The sequence below is a fragment of the Neofelis nebulosa genome, chromosome 4 (genome assembly GCF_028018385.1).
Source record: "Neofelis nebulosa isolate mNeoNeb1 chromosome 4, mNeoNeb1.pri, whole genome shotgun sequence".
NCBI classification, from domain to species: domain Eukaryota; kingdom Metazoa; phylum Chordata; class Mammalia; order Carnivora; family Felidae; genus Neofelis; species Neofelis nebulosa.
The window spans coordinates 104,397,021-104,411,641 of NC_080785.1; the positions used below are offsets into that span (position 1 = coordinate 104,397,021).

Here is a 14,621-nt window from a genome sequence, read left to right on the forward strand (position 1 = left end):
TCCAGCTGCAGGGTCAGGGCACCCGTTCTCCACCCCACCCCCCGTAGGTGGGTCCTCTGCCAACACACATTCTGACTGGTTACTTTGTGCTCCCTTGCCAGGCAAGCTCTCCTTTGACAGACACCTTTCTTCGGATGCGTGTTTTCTTTTACCAAGTCAGGTGTCTTGTTAAAGGTGCTTCTCGATGTCAATGCACACCTGTGCGCTCACTTCAAGGACACTGTCACTCTGTAGCGAACATCACAGTGGACACGCGACTTGCTACTCGCTGGGAGAGGGCTGCCTCGGCTGAACGGGCTCCTGAACTCCAAGCTGCGGTGTGAAGTTGAAAACGCGTTCTCTTGAAACGCGTGAGTTCGGGTGGCAGAACAACAACTACCTGAGGTTTACATCCTCCTGTGAACACACCTCCAAAGCAGACACGTAAATATAAGACTTCGTGGAGGGATGATGCCAGTGCCGTCCACGATTTAGTACCTCTGAGCACACAGCTGCCGACGCCCGTGACTCTGCCATGGGTTGTCCCCGGTCACCAGTGCTGGCTCTGCAGATGTGAGGGGTGTTCAGGGGGAACGATCCCCCCCCCACCAGGGGAATAGGACCGGCTTCTGGAGTCCCAAAGGCACATTTCAGCTCGAGCTGTGCACACTGGTGACCGGTGTGAAAACGGGCCCTGTACTGACCTCCTTTGCCCTTCCCGGGGTTCTATACGGTCACCCACAAAATAAACTGGTGCTGGAGGGACTCCAGACTCACATGAGACAGGATCGAAGTTAGTCTGGACAGGAAGACTTCCATTCCCGGGGGCCAGTTCTCCACAACATTAGGTGTTAGTATTCTTCCAACCCGCATCTCACCGTGATGTTTCTTAGTGTAAGTTTTTAAAATTTATTTTGAGAGAGAGAGCAGGCAGGAGAGGGAAAGAGAGAGAGAGAGAGAGAGAGAGAGAGAGAGAGAGAGAGAAAGAGAGAGAGACGGAGAGAAAGCTAATCCCAAGTAGTCTTTGCTCTGTCAGCACAAAGCCTGCTATGGAACCCATGATTCGTGAGATCATGACCGGAGCCGAAATAATGAGTCAGACACTTAACCAACTGAGCCACCCAGGCGCCCCTCACCACGATTTTTTTGTGTACCAACAAATGATTTGAGAGTTCCTCTCCAAAGAGAAATATGTGAAAGCACGGAATTTTTTTTTTTTTTAGGGAAAACTGCTAAGGGAACTCTTGTCCTTCGAATTATCCCAATTCTTCATTAAGCGAGAACGTTTACATAGTGAGGCACCACCATGTAAATGAATGGACGATTCAGAACAACAAGCTCAAGAGACAGCAAGATGAGAGGAGATGATGATTTCAAAAATAATGTCGGGAGAACTGGTTTCACGTGGTTATGGTATCTTGTCAAGTGGCGGAAAGCAGGTTGCAAAAAGCATACGCGGTTTTGCCGCCCTCCGGTGAACACATTTGCAGACACCGAAAACTCGAAGGCTAATGTCGACTCCCCATGTTGACATTAGCGCTCTGTCTGCAGTAGGATTATGGACGAAAGTGTTCATTTTTGCTCTCGTTTCCTCGAGGGACGTATGCCAGATTGGGGAGCATTGTCAGATGACTTCTGTACGGAGAACTGATGTGCCCTGTGTACGGAGATCAGTAGAATGTCCTTAGGATGTAGAAGTTAGGATGTACCTGGCTAAGACACACATCTGAAGAGAGATAGTGATCAAGGGAAGGGACGGTGTCCCATGAAAGAAAATCATATGCAGAACGATTTCCTTAAGCCGAAGGAGCCTTGAGACCGAGGGAAAAGGCCATCCGGTCCAGTATGACCAGAAATGGTCTAAGAGGGAGGCTTACAGACCAAAGTGTGTCCTGGGTGGGTGCAAGATGAGTAGATCTCTGCAGCCTACCTCCCATAAGACCGGCTTCTGTAGCCCTAGAGGCGGTGGGGGTGGTGGTGCTGGGGCACCCCCCAGAGGAGGTGTTGGAGAATAGGGGTGAGTCATAGCCATGTATCCAGAACAGATCACAGACGTTCTGTGTTGGCAGAACACTGTGTGTTGGCAGGTAGGCACCGGTGGGGAAGGAGGTGCCCTGAGGTCATCCGACCAAAATTCTGGGCTGATCCCTGCTCAACAAGAATTTTTCACCTGTCACCTAAATCCCTTGTACGTTTGTCTCCTGGCGGAGAAGCTTGCTGAAAGTGACATTGCCACATCTCTGTCTTCCTGTAACTTGGGAACTTGCATACCCTTCTCCCTCACGTGTGTGCATGTGCGTGAGCTCTCTCTTTGGGTGCTTTTATCCAGTCTTGTTGCTTCAAGTACCGCTTAAACCACTCTGTCCACTCGTAACTTCATGTCCTGTCCGGACTGCTTCTGTGACATCAGACCCCTACCTGGAAAAGTTCCCTGGACATCTCCACCGAATGCTCTGTGTGTGTGTGTGTGTGTGTGTGTGTGTGTGTGTGTGGTGTCTAGAATTTAATTCCCAAGCCGAACTCTGTCTCTGGTCGGCTAAGCTGGCCCCCCACTGGGCACTTTTTCCCAGTCCACGAGAATCACCGTCCACCCAGTGGCCTCAGGTCTGTGAACTCATCCTGATTCCTGACGCGTCCTCTTCCCAGCAGCCTCCTGACACCCACGCGTGCGTGTGCACATGCGCACGCACACATGTAGATGCACGTGAACACGCACGCACACACATGCACAAGTGCACATGGACACATCCACACGCACACGTGCAGATGCACGTGAATACATGGACAAGTCCACGCGCACATGGATGAACACGCATGCACGCACGCACACACACATACACTTGCACAAGTACACGTGCACAAGCATGCGCATGCACAAGCCATGAACATGCACGCACAAGAACACACTTGCACAAGCACACACGCACATGTGTGCACACACGCAACTCCCTTCCCTCCCCCAGCCCACCCGAACTCCCACCGTGTTCCTTGGGTTTCTGCTCCTTCCTGCAAATCAGGAGCGTAGAGACAGGTTTTACTCTCGTCCCGCTGGTCCATTTTGCACACGAGGGCCAGAGTGATCTTAACTCAGATGTACACAAGCTAAGGTCAGACTTTCCAGAAACACTTCAGTGCCTTCTGTTGCAGGCACTTCAGTGCGTTCTGTTGCGGGGGGAGGGACTTCTTTCAGGGCTCGAGATACTCTTTCTAGCCTCAGCACCTTCACAGATGCTGTTCCCCAGAGGGAGCCCTTCCCTCACTCTTCCCCTACAAGGACGGTTACTTCTGCGGTGTCGGCTGATGTCAGGCTGCACGTGAAGCAGTGAGTGGGCGTCCCTGTAGGACCCACGTGGCCCCTCCCTCTCCTTCCTTTCCTCCAGTGGCTCTTGTACCGGTTTGGAATCTTCTCAGTGTCACTCTGCTGTGCCTCCTCAGGCCCCATGCTGACCACGAACAGAACGCTGAGTCCCCGCCCCACCCCATCCCCCCAGGCTCACCCTGCCGCCAGGGACGGGACACGGAGACCTCTTCCCTTCTCCAGCCTGTGACAAGCGCTCGGGCCACAACAGTCCTGTCCTCCCTGTGTGTGCCCAGTCCTCTGACGAATGGCCCGAAACGCGGCCTCACACCCCCTGGGCCCTTTGTACCCGCCGGAGCCCTGAGCCCAGAGCACCTGCGGGGTGGCCACCAGGGTCAGCCCCCACACTCCTTGCGGACCTTCTCTGCATGTTTTCCGTGCCTCCTCTCAGCCCTGCTCTCTGTCCCAAGAAAATCCTCTTGCCTGGGGTTTTTCTGTACGTCCGCCACAATCTCGGCCGCGGCATTATTCTCCTCTGCATCGTCACCATCATTTCAGCGGTTGGGGAAGGAAGAGCTAGGGCGTGCAGGCTCCGTGTGGGGGCATCCGAGAAGGCTTCCCGTGCTGCAAGGCTGGACCTTACGGGATGACCTGATGAGGCGAAACCTTGAAACTGGGGCTGTTGGGGATAATGGAGGGATCTGGCGACTGGGCTAAGTCGGTGGTGAGAGGGATCCAAGCTGTTCAGGGCTGTAGGGGAAGGGAGCCCTCCCTGGAGGTTTCTCAAGACTTCTGTGACCTTTATCACCAGCAGGAATTAATGTTTAACCAGCACAGCAGGCTGAACAAGCAAGGACAGGGAACCATGTGGATTTCAAGCTACACGGAGTGATCTGTCCCAGAGCCAGCGGGTCTCATGAAGAATAAGCCCAGAAGGAAGTAAGATTCTCAGCAAGTAAGTCCCTGGCTTCATACTTCACTGGATTATTATTGTTGGAAACGGCGACACCTGTACCTCGACTCTTGGTCCCCAGGTGCTGACCGCTTGCCTGAGGTTAACTCCCCTGAGGACTGGAAGTCACTGTTGGTCCAATGCTTTTAGGCTGGCGTCTCGTGGGGCTGTCGGTGACACGGGGGCTGACAGGAGGTGCTCACACGTGCACGGTCACTTGTGCGGCTCCTGTGTGATGAGGGAGGTGCCGGGGATGATTTCCTGCCTGTCACTCGGGAGCCAAAGAAGGACAGATGTGGGCAACGTCCTGTCCTTACCCTCTGCTTCCCATGTGCTTTGGGGCCCCTCGTTCCCCTGAGCCTCTGTTGAGCCTCTGTTTCTTCGTCTCTACAATGGGGATTTTAATAGTACCTACCTTGTTAGGCAACTGGGATGATTAAATCCCATAATGCACTGGGTGTTGTATGGAAACCAATTTGACATTAAATTATATTTAAAATTTTTTTTTTTTTTTAATGTTTATTTTTGAGACAGAGAGAGACAGAGCATGAACGGGGGAGGGCCAGAGAGAGGGGGAGACACAGAATCCGAAGCAGGCTCCAGGCTCTGAGCTGTCAGCACAGAGCCCGACGCGGGGCTCGAACTCACGGACTATGAGATCATGACCTGAGCTGAAGTCGGATGCTTAACCGACTGAGCCACCCAGGCGCCCCTAAATTATATTTAAAATTTTTTAAAATAAATCCCATAGGGGTGCCTGGGTGGCTCAGTCAGTCGAGCGTCCAGTTCTTGATTTCTGCTCAGGTCATGATCTCACGGCCATGGGATCGAGCCCTGAGTCCAGTTATGATTACAGAGTCTGGTTGGGATTGTCTCTCTCCTTGCCTCTTCCCCCGCTTACACGAGCTCTCTCTCTCTCTCAAAAATAAATAAAAATATACACTAAAAAATCATTATAAGCAGATACCATCCTTGAGAAGATTGTTCTTCTCCATCGGGCCTGAGTTAATGCTTCTGAGAGTTTAGCATGTGCTGTGGTTAACCTTAGTCTTTAATCGTATCCTCGTTAGACACGTGAGAAACCATGTCGGGAGAGGTGAGGACAGTCAGGCAAGACCTCCTAGCCTGTGAGCATGAATCAGCACTTAGATGTTGTTATAGCACAGCCCGGCACCTGGCCCCCCGCCATTCTGGGAAAATGTCGCATTTTCAAAGCACTTACCATGTCCCAAGCACTAGAGTAGTCACACGAGCCCTTGGAGAGCAGGGAGGGGGGGTCTGGAGGGACAGGACCGGAGATTCGGGACTGTTGGCAAGAGGGGGATGGGAAGGGTGGAGATGGGGAGTGTCAAGGCACAGCTGGAAAGTGGCAAGTGCAGGACTGGGCACAGGGCGGAAGGCTCTGGGCTTCCAAGGTGGTGTGAGGGCACAGGAGGCATTGTCTAGACAGGTCTCCCCATGCACGGCCTTGGGGGACCCGGCGCTCCCACTCCTGAGTGTCTCTTAGCAGAGCAGGCTGAACCCGGGCTGACGCTCTGCCCTGTTCTCGGTCAGCCTAGCGATCCAGTGTGTTGGGCCCAGCAGGTGAGAGGTGGTGCTCTTGTTGCTGGGGGACGTCCTTCCAGGGGTCAACCTTGTAGTTGCTCTCAGGGCTCATGTGCGCGGAAGTCTGGGACAGGGGGGCACCCTAGAACTTTCACTCTGGCTGTCCTCACCGACTGGATTTTGAAACGAGGAACGTGTTGGGGCTCCTCAAAATGTAAATCATAACTTCCAGGCTTCTAAAAGTCACTAAATGGCGTGTGAAGAGACATCACCATCTGCACAGGATGCCATCCCCGAGTTTTGCTGCACCCGGCCTCTGGTGGCAGGGGACGGGCTCGAAAACACCGACGGTAGGTGAGACTGACAAAGAACGACGTGTGTCCACGCTGAACCAGGTCATCAACAAGTAACCTATTTATGCAGTTTGCTACTATATAAACCTGATGGAAGAATGCAAGTATACCTGAAGTATAATAAGCAAATCTTGGCACAAGTGTGAGGACGGATCAACAAATCCACCATCATAATGGAAAATTCTAACACACCATTAGTAATGATAGTAAACTGAAAGGCTCATCAAGGCAACAAAAATATTAGTAGAGATTTGGAAAATCTCAACAAGTAACCATCTTGGTTTATTGGACATACTAGAGCCCCGCGCCGGATAGTTAGAAAATGCTTTCTTCTCAAAGAAAGCACTCTTTCTTCAGGTGCTTTCTTCACCTGAAACGTTACAAAAATTGAGGATGTATTGGTAGCAGACTTAAGTCTGAACACCTGTCACAGAATCGCTATCAAACCAGCGTGTCCTCTCCCCAGTTCAGTTCTATTCCGTTCAATTCCATTCCATTCAAGTCAATTCAAGTCAATTCAGTTCAGTTCAATTCAATTCAATTTATATTAAAAAAAAAAAAAAGTAAAAATTGCTATACATGTCTGGAGTTCTTTTAAGTTTATTTATTTATTTTGAGAGAGAGAGCACTGACACATGAGCAGGCCACGGGAAGAGAGAGAGGGAGAGAAAGAGAGAGAGAGAAAGGGAGCAAGGGAGGGGAAGAGAGAGAAGGAAAGAGAGAATCCCAAGCAGGCTCTGAGCTGTCAGTGCCAAGTCCGACACGGAAAGGGATCCCACAAACCCTGTAATCGTGGCCTGAGCTGAAACCAAGAGTAGGACACCTAACCAACTAAGCCAGCCCGGTGCCCCAAAAGCATCTAGTTTTAAATGCTGATATTGGATGTTGAAAAAGGACAGAAATCGAGCCAATCACTCAGCTAAAGGTGGTAGAAACATCACAACAGAATGAAGATAAGTTGAACGCAGGCAATAATTCAGCTTAAGAGGAAAAATCAACGAAAAAGAAAATAAAGGTAGATTAGGACAGACCAACAAAGCCGCAATTTTTTTTTTAAGACTAATAAACTAAAAGCAACTCTGCCAACCTTAACCAACGAAGAAAAGGGAGGGAAATAAATAAATAAATAAATAAATAAATAAATAAAATTGTAAGGAAAGGGGGCATCATTGTAGATTCAACCAAGCAAAATGGTAACGCATGTATTATTAAAACAGACAAACCCTTGTCCTGAAATTTAAAAATTTGCTGACATAGCACGAAGGGGAAATAGAAATCTTACTGAATAGTCCCAAATGATAAACAAACTGATTTGTTAAAAATATTTCCTCAAACGTAGGAGGAGGGGCAAATAATGTTTACATGTGACTTGTCACACTTTAAGTGATTGGATAATGCCGAATTTCGGAACTATACAAACTGCTTCAGAGAATTTAAAAAAAGGGATTATCCCCAATCTGTGCGACCACAGAATCTGACCCTAAAACCAGAGAAAACCCACGTTAGCAGGAAAAATTACAGTGTTATTCGTGAGAAAGAAGGTACAAATTCATGCAGTTAACTCGCCGTAGTTTTATCCCAAGAATAAATGGATGTTTGAAAATTAGAAAACTTGTTAATGACATTTATCATATTAACAATTTAGAGGAGGAAAACCATGTGAGTTTCTCTTTAGATGCAGAAACTATTTTGATACAATTGAACATCAATTTATTATAATAAAAGTAGGAATAGAAGAAACCTCCTAATAATGAATTTCCAATAAAACCCTGTCATTTAGTGAAATGTTAGAAGCATTCTTTTTAAAGCCAACAAGGTGAGGACATTCACCACAACTGCTTCTATTCAACAGTGTCACAGAGGGACATCTAGGAAATAGGGCCAGGCACATATAGAACCTGAAATTTTAAGTTTTCCAGTAGTCACATTTAAAATTTTTTAAAAATCCAAAAAAAAAATTAAAAAAAAAATCTACATGTACTGCAGTAGAATGAAAGATTTTATGTAACACAACAAAGTGAAATGTAGTCCTACATTCAAATCGTGTAACAGGGAACATTTTTACACTGCTTCGGTTTTGAGATTTGAATGTAAATGATTACATAAAATGAAACATTCGTTTTCTCAGTGGCACTGGCTGTGTTTCAAGGAGCCCTTCCTTAGGCAGGTGCGGCTTGTGCCTATGACACTGGAGAGCACAGTCCTAGACAGTGTAATCAGGCAAGAAAAATAAATAAGAAAAAGGACTCGAAAGAACATTATCACAGTTCACAGGTGATATGGTCCTTCGCAATGAAATCCACCTTGAATTAACAGACAAATTATTACAACTTTTTAAAAAATTTTTTTAACGTTTATTTATTTTTGAGACAGAGAGAGACAGAATATGAATGGGGGAGGAACAGAGAGAGAGGGAGACACAGAATGGGAAGCAGGCTCCAGGTTCTGAGCCATCAGCCCAGAGCCCGACGTGGGGCTCGAACTCACAGACCGCGAGATCGTGACCTGAGCTGAAGTCGGACGCTTAACCGACTGAGCCACCCAGGCGCCCCATATTATTACAACTTTTAAGAGAATGTCGTTAGGTGGCCGGAAAAAGGATGAAACATACAAAATCAATTGCAACTCTATACTTACCAATAAACAGTTACCTTCTTTTCTCACTAACAAGAAAGATCATCTTTGTACATATTTAGGAGACATTTCCTTTCCATTGCAGATATGTGCTTGTATTTCTATTGAGTTGTCTTTCTTTTATTGAAATGTCTTCTTAATTTTATGAAGCCTAACCCGTAATTAGCAATTTGCATCTTAAATGCCTCCCTCCTCTTTCTAATTTGTACAGTTTGCAGAATAGATTTTCTCAACAGTAATGTAGTGACACTTGATGATCTTTTATGGTTAGCTGGCTAAGTGAATCATTTATGAAATCGTTCCCCTCCAAGGCCATAAATATATATTTCTGTTGTCCTAAAAATTTTGCCTTTCCCAGTGAAGGCTTTAATCTATCAGAAACCTATTTTTTGTATATGGATTGAGGAGCAGGTTTAATTTCATTTTTTCCAAGTAGTTGACCAGTTGCCCGGCACCGTTTCATAACGTGTTCTCTCTCTATCAATCTACAATTCCACGTTTGTCAATTCTCCATATCTTTCCGGGATTTTTTTTTTCCAGGCTGTCTATTCTGTTTAATTGGTCAGGTGTCTGCCTTTGCAATCAAAACCATGACATTTTTCCAGCTTCCTCAGTCATAAGTGTAGAGCAAGACTGTAATGTCCTTCTTTCTCGACAATACGCTGGCCGTTCTTAGACCTTTGCTTTTGCATTTATATACTTTTTAAAATTTTCTGATGTTTATTTATTATTGAGAGAGAGAGAGAGACATAGAATCCAAAGCAGGCTCTAGGCTCCGAGCTGTCAGCACAGAGCCCGATGCGGGGCTCGAATCCACGAACTGCAAGACCATGACCTGAGCTGAAGTCGGACGCTTACCCGACTGAGCCACCCAGGCGCCCCTTGCATTTATATTTTGTCGTCAAATATCTATGTTGGGATTTAGATTCTGATGGCATCGAATCTGCGAATCGTTTTGAGGAAAGTGGATGTTTCTATGCGTGAACAGACATCAGTTCCCATCTATTTAGATCTACTGTAATGGCTCCTGTCGATTTTTATAAGTTTCTTCATCCGGTTTTGCACGTCTTTTGTTAGGTTTTGTTAGATTTTCTCCTGTCTTCCGGTTCCTACTGTAAGTCCTGTCTCGCCACGATCACTGTGGATGGGCAAAGAAGCTGGCTGCCGATAATACCTCACAGGCGGTGGAGACAGGTGCAAGCCCAGTGTACCCCGTGGGCAACGATGTTTTGAAGCACTTAGATTAGGCATGCCAGGGCCCTGCCTTAAACCTTCTGGCGACTGCTTTCTCTGCAAACGTTGGCTGGGTCCCCGGCTTCCAGCCTCCTGTCTGGGTTGTACCCTCTTCTCGAGCTTTGCAGCGCTGGTCACCATTGACAACTATGGATTTCTCCCTCTGTCTATTCTTTCACGGTCTGCCTCCCAGCAAGTAGGTTTGCCGTGTCCAGCATGAGGGCAGGCTGGCCCACTGGCAAGGAAGATGCTTGCTGTGTGACCCTGCCTCATGGCCTAACCTCTCTGGGCCTCAGCTTCTCCATCCATGCAAAGGTGATGAGAATGTCTACCTTGTAAAGTAGTTGAGAGGGACTGAATGATTTTCTGTAGAAATCCCTGTAACGAAGCCTTTATAAGTGCTAGGTGTTATGAGGGTGACTCTTTATGGAATGGAAGATTTCACTCGATTCTCACACCCCCTTGACCAGAGGTCTGTGCTGGGGTCAGCCCCTCACCATACCTGTATCCTCTCTGCATCGCCTCCTGTCTTCAACCAGGGTTTACCAAGCAGAGTACTGGGAGTGGCCCTCTCTAGACCCCTTGCTGGGTCTCCAGACCCCAGGCCCCTTGCTGGAACCCCTGTGTGTGAAGCCACCTGCTGTGGGCCTGGCCAGCTTTGTCCAGCTTGCCGCTCCCTCTGCCCACAGAGCACCTGGTCCCGCCTGCCTCTTGTCTGCAGGAGCACATCTCAGTGCCGGGGGATGAACAGCCTCCTGTCCTCACCCAGCCACCGAAGGAGGGTGGGGAGCTCCTCGCCAGCCCCCCACAGCCCCGCTGCCCTCCTGCCGCAGGCTCCAAGGCCTCTGCCCCTGACCGTGAGCTGCATGTATGTGCATGTACATGCGTGCGGTGGATGCATGTGCATGCACACGTGTGTCGTAGGAGCAGACAGTCCTGCCTGCCCCTCCTGATCTGAGTGAGCTCTGCCAGGCCCCTTTCCAAGGTTCCCAGGGCTCTGAGCACACCGCGATAGAGAAACGAACCCTGTCCCTCGTGTTTCACTGACCAGCCTGCCTGAGGGGGCGGAGAAGAAAGGGAGCCCGAGAACTCTTGCCTCTTGTAACAGCGTGGATGGACCTTGCAGCGTTATGCTAAGTGAAATAAGCCACGCAGAGAAAGATAAATAACCACATGATCTCATTAATATGTGGAATCTGGAAACCAAGCCAAACAGAACGCAGACGCATAGATACAGAGAACAGACTGGCATTTCCAGAAGGGAGGGGCTGCTGGAGGAGGGAGCATGGACGAAGGGGGTCCAGAAATGCAAACTCTGAGCTGCGCATTGGGATGTAACTCACCGCGTGGGGGCTCACAGTCAGTCGCATTGTAGCAACTTGGTGTGCGACACCCGTAACTAGACTCATCCCTGGTGGTCATTTCACAATGGCTGCAAATGTCCCATCGCTACATGGTACACCTGAAAGGATCATACTTTGGGATGTCAATTATACCTCAATTTTTTAAAAAAAAAGCCAAGTGCGTTACTCTACACCATGACAAAGCATTAGAAAATATATCTTGGGGTGTCTGGGTGGCTCAGTCGGTTAAGGGTCCGACTTCGGCTCAGGTTATGATCTCAAGGTCGGTGAGTTCGAGCCCCGCGTCGGACTCTGTGCTGACAGCTCGGAGCCTGGAGCCTGCTTCTGATTCTGTGTCTCCCTCTCTCTCTGCCTCTCCCCGGCTCAAGCTCCGTCTCTCTCTCTCTCAAAAGTAAATAAACATTAAAAAAATCTAAAAAAAAAATACAGAGAGAGAATGAGAGAGAACAGGGTTTTGAATCCCAGGAACCCGGCACAAATCCTCACCTCCCCGGCTTCTCTCTGATCTGGACTAAACTGATGGCCCAGGGCTGGCCTGAAGGCATCCTCCTGACTCATCTTGCCTACCCTGGGTCCCTCCTCGCCCCGAGAAAGAGCCAGGGAGCCTGCAGTTTCCCAGGGGGTTGCCTTGAGGGTGTGCAGGAGTCCGGATCGAACACAGAGCACTGGGAACATAGAGCCCTTTCCCTGTGGCCTCTTGCCGCTGGCCCCTGCAAGGTTCCGCTGCGTCCTTTGGCCCTGGGCCGCCCCCACCCAGCCCTCAAGTCTGGGGTGGAGAGCAGGAGGGCGGGAGAGGTTGCAAGATGTTGCTGCCGGGTAAATAGGCAGAGCAAGCCGCTCTGATTGGCTTTGGGGAGGCGGACACTGTCTATATAAATGGTGATTGCATCCTCTGTGCCTTTCAACTGTCACGGAGGAGAGGAGAGAGGAGAAGGCTGCCTGTGAGTACTGCTCTTTGTCCTTATAGCCTGGGGTCACCAGAGCCCCTGGAGAATTCCAGCTCCTGGATGGCTGTGACCCTGGGGTGGGGTGGGGGTGGGGGGGCTGGACTTGGCTTGTTCATTCCAGCCTGGTTGATTTCCTCTGGCCGGGACGGCTTGGCATCGGGCGGTGGGCCAGTGGGGCACACCATAGGGACTTTTTATTGAAATGGGTGCCAACCTAAGTCACCTGCCTTTTCGTGTGTCTCCGAGCAACAGGTCAGGTAAAGAGACAGAAACTTCGGATGGTTTTTTTAGCCGGTGTCCTCTGAGCCGTAACAAAGTGAGTGGAAATGAGTTTCCGGGCTGGTTCATGGTGTATGTGGAGCCCACGGAGGCTGGGGTGGGGTGGGGTGGGGAAGGAGGACCCCGTCTGCATGGCGGGCAAAACACATCCCCCCCCCCACCCCCAGGCTCCTGCCCTCAGTGCCAAGGACCGCTAACAGTCCTCCCTCAAAATGCTTATAAACACCGGCTCTGATGTTTGTCAGCGGCCCCTGGGGAATACAGTAGGTGGTCAATAATGAGAGCTATAGAATTAATCAGCATGCCAACTGCAGGTGGGAATGCCCCTGCCCGGGATGTATTATTTTCTCCAGTTTCCGAGGGACATCTGAGAAAAGGATATGAGTCCCCCCCTCCCCCCCAATCCTATTCCTCTCTTAAAGGCTTCAAGCCCTGGGTGCTTGTGCTTGGTTTCTCATTCATATCAGCAGGATCTCGCCTCCGGAAGAGAACGAAGGCTAAGGTCCCGTGGCGACATCAAAGCTGGTCTCTGTGGGTTTCCAGGGTGCCAGCGAGACACAGGCTCTTTCTGCCCAAGGGTGGCCCGTGAGGCCCCCGGGCAAAGACAGGTGACATCTAGGACAGTTAACATGGAAGCAAGCTGAGGAGGGCGGTTCTGAAAGGGAAAAAATCGTGTCCTTGACAGTGGCCACTCCCTCTCTTCTGGGCACGTGGTGGGTGTGCCTCGGGCAGCAGCCAGTTTGATGATAATAATTACAAAAAAAAACCCCACAAAAACCAAAAAACCAAGATCCTGCCAACCCCCTACAAATTCAAATAAACGGGTGGGGGGTGGTTATTTATGTTTCCCCCTCTTCAAGGTGTTGATCCTTCTGAAGGTTTTCCCCTATGACGTTTGGAAACTCCCGTTTGCGTCTGGTGGCGAGTTTGGGGAAAGACTCCAGGAAAATTAAGAGTCTGTGGATATCTTATTTATTTAAGTTTATTTATTTATTTTCAGAGAGAGAAAGCACAAGTAGGGGAGGGGCAGAGAGGGAAGGAGGGGGAGAGAGAGAGAGAGAGAGAGAGAGAGAGAGAACCAGGCAGACTCTGAGCTGTCAGCACGGGCATGGAGCCCAGCGCAGGGCTTGAACCCACAAACCGTGAGATCATGACCTGAGCTGAAGTCAGACGCTTAACCGACTGAGCCCCCCAGGCGCCCCACGACTCTGTGGATATTTGAGGAGAGAGGTCCTGAAATTTTCAAGGTGCTCATCCGCGTTTCTGGACGGGGATGCTCGGGCCACAAGGGGGCCGTCGGAGGGACCGGTCGGGGCTTCTGAGTGCCCACACCCACGAGTAAAACTACCTGTGAGCCGTGTGGGCTTCCCTGAGCCCTCTTCCTCCTTTCCAGAGCAGGGATAGTCTTGCTACTTTGCAAAGCCATCGTGAGGATTGAGAGCACAGAGTTTCAGTGCTCACGCCGGTGCCCCGTGTGTAGTGACTGTCTCAGCATTTGCTCGGGGGCACGGGGGACCGCAGATCTGGTACAGCCTCTGCCCGTTTCTGTCTCAGCTGGGCTGGGCCCAGCTGGGGGCTCAGGTCAGACACCGTCTATCACACGTGGTGAACGGGGAGCACCCAGACCACACTCTGTGGGGGGGGGGGCAGGCGCTGCCTCCCCAGCCTGGCCCAGAGCCCCCTCTGGGTGGGCACAGGGAGGGGGCCGTGCAGGAGCCTATGGCCACCCAGCCACAGAGGTCAGGGGAGGAGGCTGGCTTCAGCATCAGAAACGCCAGCACCCGCTGCTCCCGTGATGGGTTGTATGGCCGTGATCAGGGGCACCAGCCCCCCTGAGCCTTGGTCACATGGCAGCAGTAACACTCTGGGCAGGATCATCGACATTGCTAAATGACATAAGGCATATGACAAATTGAGCAGAACTTAGACAACAGAGATTCATCTGGTTTCTCGGAACATAGGATGTGGCAACTGAGGGGAAACATTTTCTGGGCTTTGAACTCGGGGTAACCTCAAACACAGGTTTCTTAGCAACAC

The 14,621-nt window shown here is 50.0% G+C and overlaps 1 protein-coding gene and 1 long non-coding RNA gene across 3 annotated transcripts in view; one reads left to right on the forward strand and one right to left on the reverse strand.

Moving 5' to 3' along the window:
- Positions 1-1,229: 1,229 nt before the first annotated feature.
- Positions 1,230-4,066, reverse strand: LOC131509634 (uncharacterized). Its single transcript, XR_009260622.1, has 2 exons — positions 3,627-4,066; positions 1,230-1,636 (listed from the first exon to the last, which is right to left on the reverse strand). It is a non-coding gene; the product is annotated as an uncharacterized LOC131509634 (long non-coding RNA).
- Positions 4,067-4,100: 34 nt separating this feature from the next.
- The window catches only part of DDC (dopa decarboxylase), an 85,191-nt gene continuing 74,670 nt past the window's right edge, over positions 4,101-14,621 (forward strand). The window contains exon 1 of one of the 2 annotated variants that reach the window (XM_058725538.1): positions 4,101-4,232. The gene's annotated coding sequence lies outside the window, so the exon portion shown is untranslated. Of the gene's footprint in view, positions 4,312-14,621 lie in introns of both variants that reach the window. The other variant, XM_058725539.1, reaches the window with a different exon arrangement.